This window comes from Crocodylus siamensis, chromosome 2, assembly GCF_052110815.1.
Source record: "Crocodylus siamensis isolate JL-2025a chromosome 2, ASM5211081v1, whole genome shotgun sequence".
NCBI lineage: Eukaryota > Metazoa > Chordata > Crocodylia > Crocodylidae > Crocodylus > Crocodylus siamensis.
Genome location: NC_143396.1, coordinates 191,320,137 through 191,333,589, shown reverse-complemented (window position 1 = coordinate 191,333,589; position 13,453 = coordinate 191,320,137). Strand labels below are relative to the sequence as shown.

At 39.5% G+C, this 13,453-nt stretch overlaps 1 protein-coding gene across 3 annotated transcripts in view; it reads left to right on the top strand.

Moving 5' to 3' along the window:
* Positions 1-13,453, top strand: part of SBF2 (SET binding factor 2) — a 491,808-nt gene that overhangs the window by 64,841 nt on the left and 413,514 nt on the right. The gene's annotated exons all lie outside the window — the stretch shown is intronic.

Here is a 13,453-nt window from a genome sequence, read left to right as displayed (position 1 = left end):
TAATTGCACCTGTACTCAATAGCTATACCATTCCATTGTCATTACAAAACTGTTGCTATAATACTACCAGTAATGTAACACTCAAAGTTAATTTATTGTTAGGTTTATGTGGACTCTTAATCCTGTGGGGTTCTATATAATATCAAACCATGGATATGTATTTGGAAAAGTAAGTCTCAGTGGGACAACCTGGCAATATACTACGTCCATGTGTATGGAAAACATACATATTGATAAATTACTTCCTCTGTTATTGTCAGGTGGGCATTGAAAAAGAACATTGATTGGTAAAATTAAGAACTATGTATTACTGTCCTACAGAGTGCTCATAATAATATATTCTTAAAGGGAGTATGCCTCAAATTTTTCCTGGCCCTCCCCCCCCCCAAAAATCCAACTTGTTCTTTGTAAAATTGTGCCCTTCTACTGCATTCTAAAAAAGGTGCAATTCTGTGAGCAACAGAATCAGAATATCTTTGTCAAAGAATCTAAAGTAGTGATGCCTAACCAGGGGGCCGTTGAGGGGTGCTGCTCAATAGTAGCACTGTTAGTACTAATTAATGTAGAGATTAAAAATCAGAATCCATAGTTCTGACCTGTCGCCTTTCTGAGTTCTTTGCAACAGAAACTCAGCATATTTTCTCATGTATAATCTGCACCCTTTCCCCCAAAATCAGTTGGGGGAAAATTGGGGTATGCATTATATGGAAGGAAAATGTGTCGGAATGCTGGGCTAGTGATTCCGGCACCACTTGGGGAGCCGTGGGCTTTACGGAGCGGGCGAGCGTGCGGCTTGTGGGGTGGGATTGGAGGTAGCTTTATGACTGCTTTCGAGGTTCGCAGAGCTGGTGCAAGTAGACGACTTAGAGTAAGTTGTTAGTTTTCTATAATAAGTTTGTAGGATGTCTGTTGGTTCATGGGGTTCCGGAGCAAGCCCTTGCTTTCCACCACTGGAACTAGTTCAATGATGGGTGCGGCTGCCGACTCCGTAAGTCCCAGAACTGGTCAACAGCTCATTGAGATGGGATGTTAGTAATAGAAGTTATTACAGAGTAAATATAAGGTGAAGTAAAAATTTGTTTTATTCACTCACCTGGCCTCACCCTTTTATGAATAAGAGGGAAGACCAGCTGGAATGAAGTTGCAGTAAATATAAGTATAAAAAGCGTAGATATGCTGTCTAAGCTGTGAAGAGAGGCAGTCGAAAGATGGAGTCTCCGATGTTTCTTCAGTTACAGTATGCTGGATACAAAGGGGGTCTGTTGGCCCACAGGGTTCACTAGCGAGCCCTTGCTTTCCACCCCTTGCAGGATGGGTGCAGCTGCCCACTAGTTAGTCCTAGGGCTGGTCAACAGCTCATAAATGGGATGGTGGATACAAACTGTAACACGGTGAATCGTTGTCGATTGTCGGATTTTCGAGGCCTTGGTTTTCACTGGGAAATGCCCAGACGGAGAGCTGAAGACCAGCTACAGGGTGATCAGGCCTGAAGGGTCGTCCAGTCGTCGTCTCTGCTACTTCCTTTTTTACCTTTTTTATAGATGTTGGTTGGACTGTCTCTGTGACACTAACTATGATATAAGCTAAGCATACAGGGATAGGATAGTTTCTTTTACATAATAGTTACTAGGTAGATTTTCTACATAAGTTTTGTTTCTGCAGGAATGACACGTACAGGTAAGAAATGAAACTTACAGAATACGCGTGTGCAGCTTAATACAAGTGTGGAAAAGTACAAGGTTTTCATTTTGATTAACGGCCAAAACTACAAGGTCACATAAATGTGAGAGTGCTGCGTGGCAGTTATACAGAAATAAAATAAGACATTTACAGAAAAGAGCTAACCGCAGGTCTGGAGATTTGGCTGAAGGGTAAGGCAGAGTGGTGGCATTGTTAGCTGCCATTTAACACTGCCACCACTTTCCTTCAACCCCCCACTGCCAAATTTTCAGACCCATGAGTAACCCCTCTTTACAACTACACACAAATTAGGCTGGCGTGCTGGGTCTGACCCTGTGCATTGGCTCCAGAGTCATGGGTTAGGTCTGACCCTGGGGCGCTTAGTCTGGGGCTGCCCGCTGGCTTAGAGCTGGCACATGGCTCTTGAGCCAGTGAGTGGGGTTGGACTTGGCTTGGATCACTAGACCAGACATCATGAATCAGTTCTTGGGCCCCATGTACTGCATGGGACTGGCAGCAGGCTTGGCTTCTTAGTTGCTGCCATTTAGTTACCTCAATTGAAAATTGCACCCCCAGCCTCTCCTTCAAAGTGCATCAGAGTGCATACTATAAATGCGATATGCGAGAATGTACGGTATGCTTTTGTAGTTAAAGATGAATGAAAGCTAATGACTGACATTTTCTGAGGGGTGCCTTTAGTTTAGTGAAGGGTGTCTTGAGGTAAAAAGTTTGAGAACCATTAACTTGAGGTGTTGCCACTTTGTCTGAAAATTCTCCATGTTGACCATAACATACAATGAAGGTATTGCTGCATTTTTACTTGAGAGTGCTTTGGGTCATTTCCAGGGCTGGTTTGGTTTCTTCCCATATTTTTTTTGTCTGTTCTTTGGTTTTTTTGTTGATCACGGGGAATTTCTTACTAAAATTCTATGGTTTAATATCCAGAAGAAATTTTTTTTTTAAATAATTTGAGATTTGAATTTATTTGGATAATTAGAAATAATTTACTGTATCTAATGCTTCCCCTCTCACACTAATAACTTTTTCAATAAATAGGTTTCATTTAGATAAGAATGATACACAATGAATCATTAATGTATGTGATCCTGTTTCACCAGGAGGAACACAACATTGTACTTAATACTTGCATTTGTTTTATATTAATTGAACCTGGTAATAAACTCACATCTTTGGGTGGATAATGGGGCAGGTAAGGTGTCAATCAAAAAAGATTTTTTTTTAGAGGAAATTGAGTTAGTTTAAATGGGATTTCATGGAAACCTTATAGAATCTATAGTGAAAGCAACAAAAAAAATAGCTTAAAGTGTAGTTTGTTCCTGCAGTCACCCTACTGTGCATCCTTTAAATACACTCTCTACTTACACAGGTTTTCTTAGTTAATTGCTTTAAAAATTACCAAACAACTTATTTCCAAAGCATTATACACAGAGTTCACAGTAACCACAACATGAATGTGTTGTTATCAGTGGTTTGCAAGTAAAAAGACAGAGTTTATCACGTTTCTCATTAATTTGGAATGTAAGTTGTATTAACAGCTTGCTTCTGGAATTTAAAGGGCAAGCAAAAGATGACATGTGACCTTTAATGGGCAAAGATTTATATAAGAAGGGAGTTGAGGGGACTAGGGTTCAGGAACTAGCAACTTTAGCCAGAATTTTGATGTGTTGTGTGTTTGTATTGTTTAAAGAAAAAGGAGGGTCAAGAGATTTTTGTTGGGGGAGAAATGCATTCTTTCTAAATTGCCTGAAAATGTAAATTGTTGACTCCAAAATTCTTCTTGGACAAAAACAAATGAGGTTATATATCGTAGAAGCACAGTTCATTAAGTCATGTGTATCTACAGTATAGCAGCACGTTTGCTTATATATAAAATCAAAAGTAATTTTGGAAGAATGATCCTCCTTAAGTGTGTGTTATTTCTTTTGGCTATATTTTTGGAGACTTGAGTGAAAAAATTAACCCAGAAGGCAAATATCTTTATGAGTATTTTTAGGACTTTTTGTCTTGACTAAACAAAATAGTAATTCACTAAAATAGGTGTTTAAATTATTATTTTCTAAATTCCTGTAGTATTTTTATAAATGTGAAAGAAAATGGTGTGACACAACTACTGAATTCATCAACATGGAAACAGACCTGCAAATATTAATCAAACTCGCATCTAATAGTTTTTCAGTTTTAAATTCTTACTATATATGTTAAAAGTAATAAAAACTATTACTATTTTTAAGTAGAATACATTCTTCTCTTTAGGATTTTGCAGATTTCTTCTCCTCCATCCCTGTGAAAAGAAGAGGTGACTTAGAGTGCTGTATGCAGAGTGATTGTTTTTGAGTTCCACTAGTTGGAAAGATTCTACTGGCTCTAAAGCAGTGGGGGGCCAACCTTTTTGGCAGGCATGCTACAAATTAAGCTCTCTCTCCTCTCAGTGCCATTCTGATCCCCTTTCTCTGGCTGATTTGCTGCTCTGCTTTCTGCTACTTGCTCTGTGCTCTGCACCCAATCTGTTTTGCTTTCTGATTTATGCAGTCTGCCACTGGGCTGTCTATCCTTTCCCTGATCTGCCATGTACCATGCACAGAGGCTGCCTGTTCCACAGGTTAGCCACTCCTGTTCTAAATGAATCTGCTGTTACAACAATAAAACCACTGGGTGCTGATACAACTGAAGGGTGTGGAGAAAACGTACATTACTGGAAGAAGCAGTGTGTTAGTTGGACCCAGCTCTGCAGCATCTGTATAGATTGGATGCTTCAGAGGAGCTTTTCGGCTCTTTTATCTAATAGGTGATTCAATCAGCTATTAGATAAAAGTGCCAAAAAAGCCCCACTGAAATGTTCAATCTATACAGATGTTGGGCGAGCCAAGTCCAGCTAATATGATGCCTCCCCTGGGCATGGGCTTGGCGTGGGGTATGTGGAGTTTGAAGTAAAGCAGCATTTTAATTTTTTTTTTTTATATCTGTAAGCAGGCACTATACCTATGCTCGTACTCTTAAAGTGATATAGTATAGGTGTATGCATGTGTACACTGTTTATAATAACTGGGTTTCATTATTTGTCTGTTAAACTAGGGCTGTCTAACATCCAGGGGCCACACACACCCTGTGGGTTGTACTGGTGGGGGTTCATGGGCCCTCAGGCCTTATAGATGCCTCTGTCCTGCACCTAAAGTCTGCATCCTTCTCACTGCACTGGCATCTCCTGCCGCCACCACCACTGCACCATGCATGTGCAGACCTGACTTCACCCTGAGCTACCTGTGCCCTGCCTTGCCATGGCATGCTGAACTGCCCTCTGGGACAGACATGGAGCATGGAAATTGGAGGAGGGAGGGGGAGACTCCAACTGTAGTTGGTGGTGGCCAGACAGGAGTCTGGGGGGTTGCAACTTAACCTCTTGCAGGCTTCATGCAGCTTTTGGGACTCCACTTGGATTCCTGTTAAACTATTATTTCAAGCCATGTGGTCAGTGATGCAAGATTAACTGTATAACATGTGCATGTATTTTGCATGTGCATGCATGAACATGCAGACTAGGGACAGAAATTACACACTGGTAAATGAGTTCAAATCTGTAATGCAACAGAAGTTCAGTGAACATAACTGCTGTCAAAATGGCTGAAACAGGTTTAAGATAAACTTGGATGGATGTAGTATTAGACTTAACTGATTTAGGTTAAAGCAGTCTTTTGAACTTCTGTCCCAGATCCCTTGCAGATTCAAGTTAATTCACAGGCCCCAGAATCCCAGGATTCTTTGCATCTCCCCTGTAAACCCCTCTCCTCCTAACAGGGTGGGTTGGCTAGCCTTGACTCAAGCTGTCTGCTCCAGCTGAACAGGGAGGCATGATTTTGTGTGTGTGTGTGTGTGTGTCCGTCCGTCCGTCCGTCCTTCCTCCCCTGGCTTCTGGTCTTTGCCACTGCAGGCACCTGGCTGCATTTCAGGAATCAAAAGTGAATGTCAGTTCATTTGCTTATCAGTTCAATCTGCACAACTTAGACTTACCTGTGAAGATTGAATCAATTAGGCCTTGGGCTTTTTGACTGTCTGTACTTTGCCTGAAGGAAGAAGGCTGTGGGTGGCAGGTAACAGTAACCTGAGATGTGCCTTTGCCACAAGTGCATAACAGGGATCATTAGAGCTGCCTTAGTGCAGTGCTTTATGTATACCACTAAGCTTTACTGGGAGACCCTCACCATAACTAAGCGATTATAAATGAATCCTAAAAGTATTGGAATCACCCTTAAGGAAGGAGGGAGTTTTAATTGTTAACATTTCTGTCTCCCTAAGTCATAAGTATGGAGGAGCTTTCTTCAAGGAAGTCAGGATTGTGCCTCCCTGCAAGTCTGGATATTTGGCATGGGAGCTGTAGGAGCAGTAGCAGTGTTAATTGCCATAGCACCCTGAGCTGTGGCAATTAATGTTGTCACCACTCTGCCTCTGCCAAGTATCCAAACCCATGGAGATCCCTTTTTCTTGCATATAATGGGCATCCAGATTTTCCCCAGCTGGTTTTTGGGAAAAAGGTGCAGGTTATATGTGAAAAAATAAAGTAAAATAGCATTTTTTTTTTTTTGTTATGAAGAACTAAGCCAGCCACAGGCCAGAATGTTTTTGACCCTTTGGAGTCATATTTGAAATTTCTGTGTTTATCTTGTGAATCATGAGTTTGCATATGTAACAGTGCTAATACTGGGGTATAATCCATGGTGCCCTTGAAACAACCTTAAGGCACCCCAGGATGTCTTGGCACCTTAGTTGAGAATCACTATGCTGATATACCAACCTGCTCTACCTTCTGTATAATTATTGAAGATTCTTATGGGAGTTCTATTACAATAGTTTATTTATTATAGTTTACTTTTAGACTTAAGTATACTTAAAATTGCTTTAGATTCTCTAACTTAGTGGGGAGGGGGGATGGAATTAAGGTTAGTGAATGGAGACACATTTTGTGTGTTATGAGATACTAGGACTGCTACTGTCTTGCATATGTGTATGTCCCTGTAGTCCTGATTCCATAAAAAAGTATCCTTAGAGTTTCCATTTACTGTAAGAGCTCAACTGTCAAACCCCTGTAAGAGCCAGCATCTTTCCGATCAAACAACCTCTCTCACTGAATCCTGATTGGTTTCTTTTGGGAGCTGGAAACTGGAAAGCCTGATGGGTTCCTGTTCACTTGATCACTAGACATCTTATCCCTTAATGTTCCTTGGTTTAAATTAACATTAACTCTCATATGTTTAGAGTGAGTGTTTACATTTCATTTGTAGAAATGAGGAACCAGTGTACCTATTTATGTTGGCTAAAAGTTATTTTGCTGTAAGTCTCCCTTCCTTGTTTGTTCTTGAGTTGTCACTTTTACCAGTGAATCTTAAGCTTTTGCAAGAATAAAGCCGTAAGCAGACTTGAAAGGTTTGTACTTTACAAACGCCTTCTTATGAAAGTATGTTGTTCTCATCACTTATTTGAACTAAGATGGGAAAGTAGAAAGTAGAAGGCAAAATAAATATGGTTTCTCTAGTTCCCAGAATACCTCTGAATTACTTGTTCATGTAAGCCTGTTTTAATTGAAATGTTGTGACTTTTACAACTGCTTGGCAATCTTTTAAAAAATTATACCCAATGTGAAATTGAATGTGCCATTCAAAATAAAACAAAACAATTTGTTTTGCAAACATTTAAAGTTGTGCTTTCTAAAATGTTATGATTGTAGTTGAAGCCTTAGCATTTTTACTTTAAAATATGATTTTGTTTGATAGACTTATTCTAATTAATGCATTCCGCCATATCTGAAACATTTGTATTTCGTTGGGGGTTTTTTTGTGAGAGGGTGAAACTTGAGTTTTTCCTAATAATTTTTCTTTTATCATAAAGTCTAGATTTCAGGATACTTTTTTTTTCCAGGACAGATAAGTCAGTGTCTCATTTGTCTCACTGAACTAATTTTGCACAGAGTTGAATAACTGAAAATCAGGATCTTATGTATTGGTTTCAATAAGTTTGTTTTCAGATGCTTGCAGATAATTTATTTTATTTAAAAAAACCTCTAAGTTCTTAAAAACCATGTTAAATATGCCACTGCAGTCTAGGGACAAATAAGTCTGCAAGAATGAAAACTGATTTGAGAATGACTTATTGTTGGAATGTGGCCCCTTGATATTTTTGGAATGTTGTCATAAGTTGACATTAGCATTTATTGAAACCAATCTTGCTTATCTTTGGAAATTTGTTTCATATGCTTTTAATAGAGTTTTTCTTTTAACACCTTTTGTGCTGCCATATGTAGGAATATGGAATCATTCAGGTGTTTACAATGTTTCTGCTAGAGTATAAAGATGAATAATCTGATATTTTAAATTCAAGAGATCTGCTGATAGTTGGAAGACTTAATAAAAGTCAGTTGAAAGTAGTTAGAGTCAATGACCCAATAAACTGTGGGAATGAGGGATCTTATTACAATGTTAATGCTGTTTGGCTACCTATATCTGAAAAGTAAAGAATAATCAAGGGTCATCAGTAATTATATCAAAGCATTAGAAAAATTTGGAATGTACACTGCTTTAACATTTTTTATTTAACTTGTGTTCCATTTTTTATTAAAACGCAGATATCGGATCTGATTGTTTGTTTGTTTTCTCCCTTACCAGTTTCATTCCTGTTTCACTGCTTTGATTTAGAGCAGTGGTATTCAACCATTTTCCTACCAGGGCCCATTTGCAAAGATCTATGGCCTGTTCTGACTTGCACCCTCTGGCCCTGCTGGTGCCTGACCCCTAGTCCCCTGTCCACCCCTGGGCCATGCTGGTGTCCATCATTCCTGACCTGCAGCCCCTCCCCTCCTCCCTCTGCCAGAGGTGCCCCCAGCTGTCCCTGTCCAGCTCGGGCCAGAGCATGGTGGCTGCAGTGACTCTGGCTCATGGGTGGCAGTGGAGCGAGTCCAGTCCTGGCACGGTAGGGAGAAAGAGGAGTAACCTGTGGCACCCCCCTTGCCCTGGGCTGGGGCTCCCACGCTGAGGTAGGCAGCCTGGTCATGACCCCTTCTGCCTCCCGGGACAGCATCTCCCGGCCATCCCGCCCCTGTGAGCATGGGCACTGGCTCTGATGCCAGCAGCCTGGCCACACCACTCTCCCCCACACCATTCCCTCCTGGAAGGAGAAGATGCCTTCCCACCACCCCTCTGCCCTGCCACAGCTCACAACCATTTGAAATATTCTTGCGACCCACTTTTGGGTTGTGACCCATCAGTTGAAAAACACTGATTTAGAGGCCATATGCTGTATTTTATCCCATGTAAATGAACTGACGTTTCCATATTAGATAGCTTGGAGAACTGAGAAGATTCTTTTTTTCCTGTTAAAGCAATTTGTTATGAGACTGGCTAAAAATCTAGATGTGTACCATTCTGGATGGTATGAGTCTTTCTCTCTCTCTTTTTTTTTTTAACTTGTGGGCTAGATCCAGTCGCCTAAAGCAGCTGCTCTGGCTCAGGTTCCAAGCCAAGTAAAATGAGTATGTGTGTGTTAGAGTCATGGAGATGCAAGATTTTTTTGGGTAAATCCAATATCTTTTATTAGACCAACTCAAATTGTTGGAAAAATTCTTCTTAGCAAGCTTTTGGGTACAAACACCCTTCGTCTGTGTTTTTCCTGGATGGAGTGGTAAAGCAGCCAGAGGCCAGTATATATGCAAGACAGCCATTCAGTTAAGGTGTAAATTGAGGTAGTCAGTAGATTGGGGGAGGGGGACAGGGAGCAGGGAATGAATGCAACTGTAGTCAAAGGATGAGAGACAGGAGGATGGGGGGGAAGGGAATGAGAATAGCTGGTAAAAAGTGGAGGGCTTACCTAGGGATTTAAATATTAGGCAGGTGTTAATGTGCCATAAACCCAATATCTATATTTAGTCCATGATTCTTTGTATCCAGTAGATTAATAAAGTGAAGCTCATAGGTTCATCTGTGAAAGGTATTTTGTAAATTTCCTTTGAGGATTAGAACTCAGAGATTGGAGAGTGGTTTTCTTGTGAGAAATGTGTCCCCACAGGTAATTGGGTATTCTTGTCTTTGATAGATTTTCGCTGTGCATTCATTCTGGTGCACAGTTGTTATTTGGTTTCTCCTACATATTTTCCATCAGAGCATTTGGTTTACTGGATGAGATGTATTACATTTCTGGAGGTTCCGGTATAAGATCCAGGAATGGTGATGGTTTTGTTGTGGGGTGTAGTAATTGTGGAGGTGGTGGAGATGTGTTGGCAGGTTTCACATTTCTTGTACTGGCCTGGGCTGAATACATTCAATGTGTTTTGGGCTGTAGAAAGTTTGCTTCTGGTGATGAGGTCGGTGAGATTTGGTGCCTGTTTAAAGGATAGCATGGGTGGTTCTGGGAATATCCCTTTGAGAACCAGGTCTCCTTCTAGTATTGGTTGCAATTGTTTGAGGAATTTCCATGTAGGTTCCAGGGACTAGTAATATGTCATAACCAGTGGTGTGTGATTTATGGGGGGTTTTCTTTTGTACTGCAGCAATTCTTCATGTGGTTTCCAAGTGGCTCTTTCAAAAATGTGATCGATCTCTCTGGAGGAGTCTCCTTGTTGAGTGAAGGCCCTTTTAAGATTTATGATGCGATAATCACATGTGTTCTCAGTGCAAATTCGGTGGTGTTAGAGGGTTTGGCTGAATATTACAGTTGTCTTAGTGCTCTTAGGGTGATTGCTGGTTCTGTGCAAATATGTATGCTGGTTTGTGGGTTTCTTGTAGATGGCGGTCTGTATTGTACCATTCTGGATAGTGACCATCATGTCTAAAAAGTGAATGCTGGTGTTGGAGTATTCCAGAGGTAGTCTGATAGAGGGGTGCTGCACATTGAATTTCTCATGAAAATCAATCAGAGATTACAGGTTTTCAGTCCAAATGATGATGTCATTGATATATCTCAAGTATAGCAAGGGTTTGATGGTGCAGTCCTTGAGGAATTTTTCTTCCAGGTGGCTGCTGAAAAGGTTGGCATACTGTGGGGCCATTTTGGTGCCCACAGCTGTGCCCATGGTATGGAGGAAGTGTTGGTTATTGGAAGTGAAGTGTATAAGTTCAGTAGTATCTTTGGGCCTGTCTGTACTCTGAGTTGCAATCTTTTTCTTGTAGATATGTAAGGCAGGCTTGAATGGCATCCTGGTGTGGGTTGTTGGTATATGGGCTGGTAACATCCATGGTAAATAGCAGGGGATTGTTGGGAAGGTGGTCTACATTTTTAAATTTTCATAGAAGGCCTGTTGTGTCTTGGACAAAACCTGCTCTTTGGGTGACAAGAGGTTTTAGGATTGATTCAATGAAACCTGTTATTACCCTTAGTATGGGTTCCATGGTTGGATATGATAGGACTGCCAGAGTTCCTTTGTTTGTGGATTTTAAGGAGCGTGTAAAAAGTCCGTGGGTTGGGTAGTGAGTGGATCGAGTTCTGTAGTTTTTCTTGTAGTTCTGATGGAAATGATTTGATGGTGGTTAGAGTCATGGAGAATTTCCTTGTTAGTTTAATATTCTGGTGTTCCCAAAGTCTGACAGTTTTATCATATTTTATCACTTATGTGATTTCCAGAGCTCGTCCAAAAAGGATAATTCTTTTTATATTATCACAAAAACATCTTTTTTTTGTAGAAAAGTATTGAAATGCTAAATGTGAGAGAGTTGATTTTTGATGGATTTTGTTTTGGAAAAAATGCTGAAAATTTTGAAATCTCAAAAGTAGTTGATGTAAAAGGAAGTTCTGATTTTGGATTTGAACTGACTTCTGTTTAGAAATTTAAGTTACAACGCAGTAAATGTAAACTAAAAAACCTTTAATTTAAAAACTATTAAAACTAGTTCTCTCTCACTCTTTTTTTCTTTTTTTTTGATTGTTGTTTTACAAAACTTGAGGCTTTGGATGTTGTTCTTATCAGGATGGGAAACTTCTCAAAATATCAAATTCCCCTAGTAAGTGATTTCCTACCTAATTCTGTTCAACATTATTCTAAGTAGCTGTGTCAGCAGATATGCACATTTTATGTACTGTAAAGGGGACTTTTTATAAATCTTTATTACAGGAACTTTCTGTACAGGATCAATCATATTAAAATATTTGATCAGTTTATATTGCATACTCATTTGGTGGTAAAATATTTTCTACTGCTCAGGTTTTCTAGATATTCTATGGGACCATTTTCTTAATTTTTTTTCACTGGTTTCACAATAATCAACAGGATAGTTCTGCAGGGGACTCACAAACCCGTATTTTTTCTTCACTTTTAAGTATAGCAATATTCTTAATATAAAGAAAGATTAATTTTCAAAGATGCATGAATATTAGTTGCTGTGGACCTTATATCTTGACTATATCTAAAAAAATATTCTTGAGACTTCCCCGATCTATGTGACCCCTTTTTCCCTTTTGAGAAAGGTTTTGTTTGTCTGGTTGATCCTTAGATCAAGTGCACTTGAAATGGAGACAGATTGAAGAGCGTTTGTCTTTCAAGAGTACATGCTGAATAGACAACTCAAAAAGAGAAATCTTGAATGTGCAATCAGATGCAAGCAACAAGTTGTTTAATAAAGGCATTTTTGTCTATGCCTTAAGCTATGCGTAACGTAACTGAGTTTGAGAAATTTAGATTTCATTTTTTAAATTTAATGTTATTACAGAAAGAAAACTTCACACACTGTATTAGAGGGATATGCACTGTTCTTAACTAAATTCCCTGGCAATGTGGGAAAAGCTGATCTAGAATGTTGCTTAATAGGAATCTGATAATTAATCTAATAATTTTAATTACTTGGGAGAACAAGGTTTAATATTATGCCTTACCTATTTGTGTTTTTATTCCCCATTCGACATTTCTTTGACTGCCTTTTACTGAAGAATGTGCTTGGATTTTTTTCATTTTCCTAACTTTTTATTTATTCTTTTGCTCCCTTTCTTTTTATAGTTGCTTTCCACCATAGAAATGCTTCCTTGTCAATCTAATATGGTTTCTAAATCTTAATTCTGATAATTTTTTATATATAGGATTCTGTTCTTTTTTGGGGGCATGACTTTTGTATGTACAACACATTTTCTTTGGCAAGGAGTGTTAGGGAATGGTTGATGAATGAATTAGAAGTTAAATTAGAATCTCATCAGTTACAGCTGCTTGGTGACTAGGAGGAGAAATAGTAGTTTAGATTTTAGTTTGGAGTATTAGTAGATCTAGTTCAAAGAAATTAGTTTTCAACCAAAATATGCCTCTTTAGGGGCAGTACTACTTGCATGTTTTTATTTTAACTTTAATTCTTTTGTCTGGCAAAGCTATGATGCTGTTATTGAAGGAATGAGCATCAGCAGCAGTGTTTATAAAATGTGTTACTTATCAAAGGAAATTGTTAAAGGTTAGAATAGAAGGGTAAACACGGAGTAAGAAGCCAGGAATCTTATCTGGTTCCTGTTGTGGTCAGGGGCCTTTACTTTTTGAAGAAGTGTTTGGCTGTTACAACTAAAATGCTTTGAAGGCAAAGTTGTCTGCCATTTCCCCCCTCCCCAAGTGTGGGGTGGTCTTATACATTAGTCTCTCCCTCTCCCCCCTCCCAATCTGGTCTCTCCCTAGTTCAGAAAGTAGTTTGTATTTGAGTAAGCCAGAGGTACTCAACCTCTGCCTTGTGGGCCAAATCTAGTCCATGGAGCCTTGACAAGAATTGCCACAGGTTGTAAACTTTGGCAGCAGAGGGGCTATGGAAGTTCC